The sequence below is a fragment of the Varanus komodoensis genome, unplaced genomic scaffold (assembly GCF_004798865.1).
Source record: "Varanus komodoensis strain SLA01 unplaced genomic scaffold, ASM479886v1 scaffold4, whole genome shotgun sequence".
Taxonomy (NCBI): Eukaryota; Metazoa; Chordata; class Lepidosauria; order Squamata; family Varanidae; genus Varanus; species Varanus komodoensis.
In genome coordinates, this window is record NW_025335941.1 from 44,569,542 (window position 1) to 44,576,019 (window position 6,478).

Below are 6,478 nucleotides of genomic sequence, written 5' to 3' on the forward strand. Positions count from 1 at the left end.
GGACAAAATGGACCCCTGTGGAACTCCATGGCATAACTGCCATGGCGCAGAGCCATAGTCCCCCAGCACCACCTTCTGAAATCGGCTGTTGAGATAGGAGCGGAACCACCGCCATGCGGTGCGTCCGACCCCCAATCCCGCAAGCCTATCCAGAAGGATACCATGTTCGATGGTATCGAAAGCCGCTGAGAGGTCCAGGAGAACCAACAGGGACGCACTCCCCCTGTCTCTTTCCCTGCACAGGTCATCGTACAGGGCGACCAAGGCAGATTCAGTACCGTACCCGGGTCTGAAGCCGGACTGAAATGGGAGATAATATTATCTCTGTATATTATGAATCAAACGAACTAACATTCCCATCTAATTTGTCAACTGTCCAAAGAATTGTGGCTATTGAGTGATTCAGAGATGAAATAAATGAAAATCATAGGACTGACCTATGCATGGTTAGACAGAAAAGGCTACTACAACTGCCAGCATTCCCAATCAGCATGGGGATGTTGTGAGTTGTAGTGTTTTTTTTCTGAACATGCAGAGGATTGCTGCTTAAGTGAATGACTCTCAGCGCCTCATTGCTCCTTTAAAACCATTGAATCCAGAGACTAGAATTATTTAGCTGCTCCAACAGCTGAAAGAAGAACTTGAAATCCAGACTTTAATATGTCCTTTTTCTTTTCCTTTGGGGTTAGTAGTCTTGGAGGAAGAATAAGAGGGTGTAATCCTTTGTATGTTTAGACAGAAAAAAGTCCTAAATCACAGGGTTGTAGCAGTTTGTACCAAGTTCTCTCCTGTAGCTCTCTGTCTCCCAGTTTTCTGACCTAATTTAGTTCAACCGTTAGTTTAGTTATCATTTAGTTATCGTTATAAATATTTTTTTGCTCTCAGCCCTTTCCAGTCCATCGAATATGACATTCGTTTTCATGGTGCAGTCTAAGAAATTAGAATGAACCAAAGTAATATAGCTTTGAAACCATTATTACTCTCCTGGCAGAAAGCCGTTAGTAGTCGAGTCTCTGTGGCGCAATTGGTTAGCGCGTTCGGCTGTTAACCGAAAGGTTGGTGGTTCGAGCCCACCCAGGGACGGAAATTGTCTTTTTGGTCTGTCCTGATTTGACGTTAACTCTCACTCTGTTGTTAAAAATAAGCACATCTATCCTAATGAAAAGTAAATACTCTCGTCTCTGGAATTTCCCCCTCTTCTTGGCTGTAGATAAGCTAGGAGTGTGTACAATAGAAACCTGTGTATGGCAAATGAGAGTTATCAAATGGATGAACGAATAGGTTCGCAAGGTCAGTATTGTGCACAAATGGACTGATGTGGAAGACATTGATTTTATCCTTAAGCTGTAGCTTCAAGATTGAAATCTTTAAAAAAATTCTGATCCACTGTTTTAAAAGATCAACGCTTCCCTCTAATCTGCTATAAAGATCATTTGGGGAAACCTGTCTTCTACCAATGTTTCCGTAGTGTAGTGGTTATCACGTTCGCCTAACACGCGAAAGGTCCCCGGTTCGAAACCGGGCGGAAACAGTTTTCTTAACGCTCTAAAAGTCTAGGGAAATGTTCACATCACAAACCACCTAGGGTTATGTACTTTTATAGCAAATAGCTTCTCAGCACTGCTGTTTATGAGCGTGCCCTCAGTTTATCTCCATATTACTTTCATATCCCATGCATTTACTGAAGCACTCTGATCTGTACTGTGACATTCAAAAAAGCGAGAGGGAAAAGGGTTTGGATTAAATTGCCTGTTAGAAGGGTTATGAGCATTGTATTTCCTTCTGAAGTTTTAATTGCTGCAAGTACCAACAGCTCCAAAGACACTCCACAAGCTTACAATTCTTTCAGGTATAATTGCACTGTAAATCTGTACTCAAGCCAGGGACTTCTCCCTTCTGAGAAAGCAAACCTTAAAATGTAAGGAAATAAACAGCTCCTTTTCAGAGTGTTAGTGATCATAAACTGAAAGTCACATACTGGAGACTTGGAAAAGCAACCTTCGAATAAGGTGCTGCTATACTGACATAAAAAGTTCATGTTTTATAGCATTGTACTTTGTATTTTGCTGAAAAGTGACAGAGGTACCCCTGTCCTGTTCTGTGATCATTCGTTTCCCAGTTATGCTTTCCCATGGGAGTTGGTTTAGCTAAGCTTGATAACATGATATCCAATTTCCTAACCCCCTTATTTATTTAAAATTTTTATTTTGGCAGAGAGTTGTGATTTCAATTTAGGAGTGGGAGACTGATTAAAGGTATACAAAATTATGGTCTAGAGAAAGTGGACAGGGAGACATCCCTCCATAATACTTGGTTCCCAGGCATCCCAAGCAGCTGATTGGTGGGAGCTTCAGGACAGATGGAAAGAAGGACTTCTTCACATCGCACAGGGAATGCACTTTACGGCCCTAAATTTGGACGACTTTAAAAGGACAGATTCGTAGAAGAGAGGGCTAGCAACAGCTACTGGGTCTGACGACTGTATGCTGCCTCCAGTATCCGAGGCACTGCACCTATGTGCACGAGTTGCTGGGGAGCATGAGCAGGAGGATGCTATTGCGCTCATCTCCTGGCAGTGGGTCTCCTATGGGCAGCTGACCGGGCACTGCATGAAAAGAATACTGGGCTAGATTAACTCTTGCTCTCCTCCAGCACCATACCTTTTAAAGGGACACAGTAAAAAGCTAGAAAGACACAGTAAAAGCAAGAAAGAAGTCTTAATTTCTGGACTTCTAGAAAGCTTCTAGACTTCACAATTGTTGATGGTAGACAGGCCATTTGAAGGACACTCTTCAGCCATATAATCATGCTTGTAGATTGTGATCTAGTGATCACTGTTAAGAAAGGCCAGGATGGTATGCACAAGAGACCAGCCCTTTTTGTGGAATTGACTTGCTATGTCCTTGCTGCCCTTTGTACAGCTGTTCTGATGAGGGTTGGGGGCCTTCCTCTTCAATGATGCTGAACAAAGAAAGTTTGCTAATATGACAGTTCTAGATTTTGTTTTTATCTCACAAAAAGTAGCTGTATATTTACTTCTTTAAAAATGACTCCCATTGGCTGGGGACTTCTAGCTTAAAGGAAGCTGAACTCAGTAGTGCAATGGTATGGCCTCTCATTGTTGTTGGGGTGGCAATGGATTATTTGGAAACTGTGCTCCCAACCTTTCACATGGGATACTCCTTTGTTTGGAACAGTGAACCCTTCGAGTAAAGCTTACCAGGTGTCAAGAGTTTCACGCGTTGCCACATCTGCTCTGAGCTAAGCACTCCCCCAGGGGGGTCACCAGGCACTGCCCCCACCATGGCACTTTGAGAATAAAATGGAGAGGAGGAAAAAGGCATATGCCTCCTTGAAGGAAAGTCAGAATATAAATGAAGCAAACGTATTCAGCCATATGAATACATTTATGTTAATTACAAAAATGAGGTGGACACTCCTAGGGCTCCCTTTGGATCTCAAGCATGGCCTTGGTGCTACAGTGCTGATGGGAAGACAGACAGGCACACATCCTTTTATTAGTACAGATCTATTTATGTTCAGTACTTAATATCATACTTATACAGGGCTAGATCCAACTTCTTTTCTGCCAGCAGGAGCATTCTTTGAGTGGAGTTTGCTCAGAAAGCGCCTGTCAGCAAAAAAAAAGGGGGGCAGGGAAGTGCTCTGTGCTCATCCTTGCTTCTCTTAGCATTACCTTCCATTGCTCCAGAGGGTGCCCAAACCCTCCAAAACCGATTTCCAGAATATATTTGGGCTCTAAGGGGAGGGAGCAATCAGTAAATACCACCCCACTGGCAAAAATGGTCCCCTAGATTCAAAGCCTTTTGTAGATAGGAGTCTTTTCATCCATGAACAGAAGGCCCTGGATCCAAGTCAATATACCCAAGGTAGCATGTAATCATAATCAAATAATGCAAAGTATAAATAAAAACAACATCAGTGAAACAAGTTTAAATACTACATCTAACTGGTAGCAAAAGCATAAAATCAAATGAGCACTCTATCTTGATCACAGGATGGATCAGTCAGTACAGGTTGGCCCCAAGAACTGCTGGTATGTGAGCCTTGCAACATTAGCCATAATGGTTGCAGCCTCTATGTTTTTAGATAGATAGATAGATAGATAGATAGATAGATAGATAGATAGATGCTAATGTCATCTATACTTTCTTGGGGAAATCCCTTACCTGCATGATTAGTTTTTGTATGATGTACCTAGGATCTTTCAGGAAAGATGTCTGAGAAGCCACCATACCAGTGATGTTCTATGGAGCAGAATAGGGCACCGGATGAGGAGTATCCATTATTTAGGGCCTGTTCACACTCCAGTTGCTCCCTTAACCACAGTACAGTATTTCGACCAACCAATCTGCCCTCAAGTCTTAAGGCACTATTTAATGTCAAGTCGTAAGACATTGATTATCCAAAATTTAGTCAGGGATCAGGGGGCTGCAAGTCCCACAGTGGTTGGGAATGAAATGATCTTGCCCAGCAACAATACAGAAAGAGGGGTGGGGAGAGAGTCAAGAGGGCCATGTAGCTGGTCTTCAATAGACAATTAAAACAATTTTTACAAAAGACCTTTCCTTGCTGGAGATGAAGACACCAACAATTAGTTTACTGATATGGATTAATTCAGCCACCTGCATTGTTGGACTCAGCTTAGGGTTGTGGCTAGGGGTCTGTTTTGATGAGTGCAGTATTTCAAAATTTACACCACTGGGTTGGAGGATGAATGGATTATTTAAAACACAGATCACAAGGAGACATGCAGAATTAAGCTGTAGACCTTCATAGCTTTTGAAGACATTTTCCCCAACTGTGGGCCAAAAGTCTTTAACCTGCATCCACTGAAATTTAGTAAGATTACTAGGACCCCCACTTTAGCAGTACCATGGTAGCAGGAACAGCAGTATCTCATAGCTGAATCTTAATTGTCTTCTCCATGGGACATGTCAGTGAAAAATGATTCTGTAAGTGGAAAGCATAGGCACTAAAGATATCTGTTGATATACTGGGAACAGGAACCAGTTTCTCATGTGTAAAAAATAGGTTGTATCTAATAGTATCGTTCCACTGGTACAGACCTATTACTACTTGTGGAAACCTAGTTTTTATCCCAGTGTAAGTGACAAATCCAAAGTTCTACTTGCACAATGTACTATACAGTTCATGGCTTCATTAGACTAGAAGTTGTATGCACTAGTTCTAATAGCAGCTGTACAACCACCAACATATGTGCAGGTAATCCTGGAGGCCCAGGTCCAACTACACAGAATGCCTCAGCATATTTGTACCCACCCACATATACATACACACATGGATGCTCCCTTCCTCCCACTCCCAGCAACTTGAATCGTAATTGCTAGGAGGAAGGTGAGGTTAGAATCTCTTCAATGATCAGAATCTAACTAATGGGATTGGGAGCTTCTTCTGGGAAACACACATTTGAAAGTCCTCCTGGCATAGCCATTCTGATATAGAACTGGGTTTCTGCCAGTCTGCCAAACAGCTGATTAATGGGTTGACAAGAGTCATGTTTTACTGCTGCACAAAGCATATGGGGGAGGCTCTCCTGCTCATGTGTCCCATATAACAGGACACCACGGTGGGAACTGGGGTTGTAGAGCAACCACAGTGGCTGCATGAAGGCTAAGGGCCACAGATTGTTCACCCCTGCACTAGCCGAACAGCAATGTTTTATTTGAGGCTAAAAATGGGGTTTCTGCAAGCAACAGTTTTGAGCTAATGGAATGATACCACTTCTGACAATCCTATAGCCAGATATGGAGAATCCTGTGGAAAAGGAGCCACAGCTGCTTCTTATCCCCGCTTCCACACATGCTGTGTGTGATTTGCCTAATCACCCTTGCAGTCATGCCTTGCTGCCACCCAAACCCAATGAGATGTGCAGAGGATGCTTAAAGCTATCCTGGAATAGGACAATAGGTTTGGGGGAGGTTTTAAAACTGCATCCACCACTCCTGGCCTGGCCAACACAGCAAGCCACAGACCATGAGGGCAATTAGGTAAATCATACAGCACGTGAGAGGGCATGGTGACTTCTTTTCCCAATGTTCACCTGAACCCACTAAGTTTAACTGTCAATGATTGAAAAGAACAAATGTGTAAAAATTCCTTTTCAAACTCTTGGCTATGCAAGTATGAACGTATCTTAGATTATTCTACCACACTATCATGAAACATGACAATCAATTTTAGTGATCTCTTCCGTATTTCTAGAGAACTGTAACTGCATATTTGAATGCCATTTTCTTTTGGTGACTTCTTAGTTCTATTTTAAACTAGGGCAACTTATTTTATATTGTTTATATTATTTTAATTGATTTATGTTGTGAGCCGCCCCGAGGCTTCGGCGAATGGGGCGGCATAGAAATTTTATAAATAAATAAATAATAAACATTATCATTTCTATTTGACACGAGACTCAGACTCTCATTTCTTCTAGCTCATA

General features: G+C 42.3%; 2 non-coding genes across 2 annotated transcripts; both read left to right on the forward strand.

Annotated features, from left to right (window-relative positions):
* The first annotated feature begins 1,009 nt into the window (after nt 1-1,009).
* TRNAN-GUU lies at nt 1,010-1,083 on the forward strand. Its single transcript has one exon. It is a non-coding gene; the product is annotated as a tRNA-Asn (tRNA).
* A 375-nt stretch (nt 1,084-1,458) lies between these two features.
* TRNAV-AAC lies at nt 1,459-1,531 on the forward strand. Its single transcript has one exon. It is a non-coding gene; the product is annotated as a tRNA-Val (tRNA).
* The last annotated feature ends 4,947 nt before the right edge of the window (nt 1,532-6,478 follow it).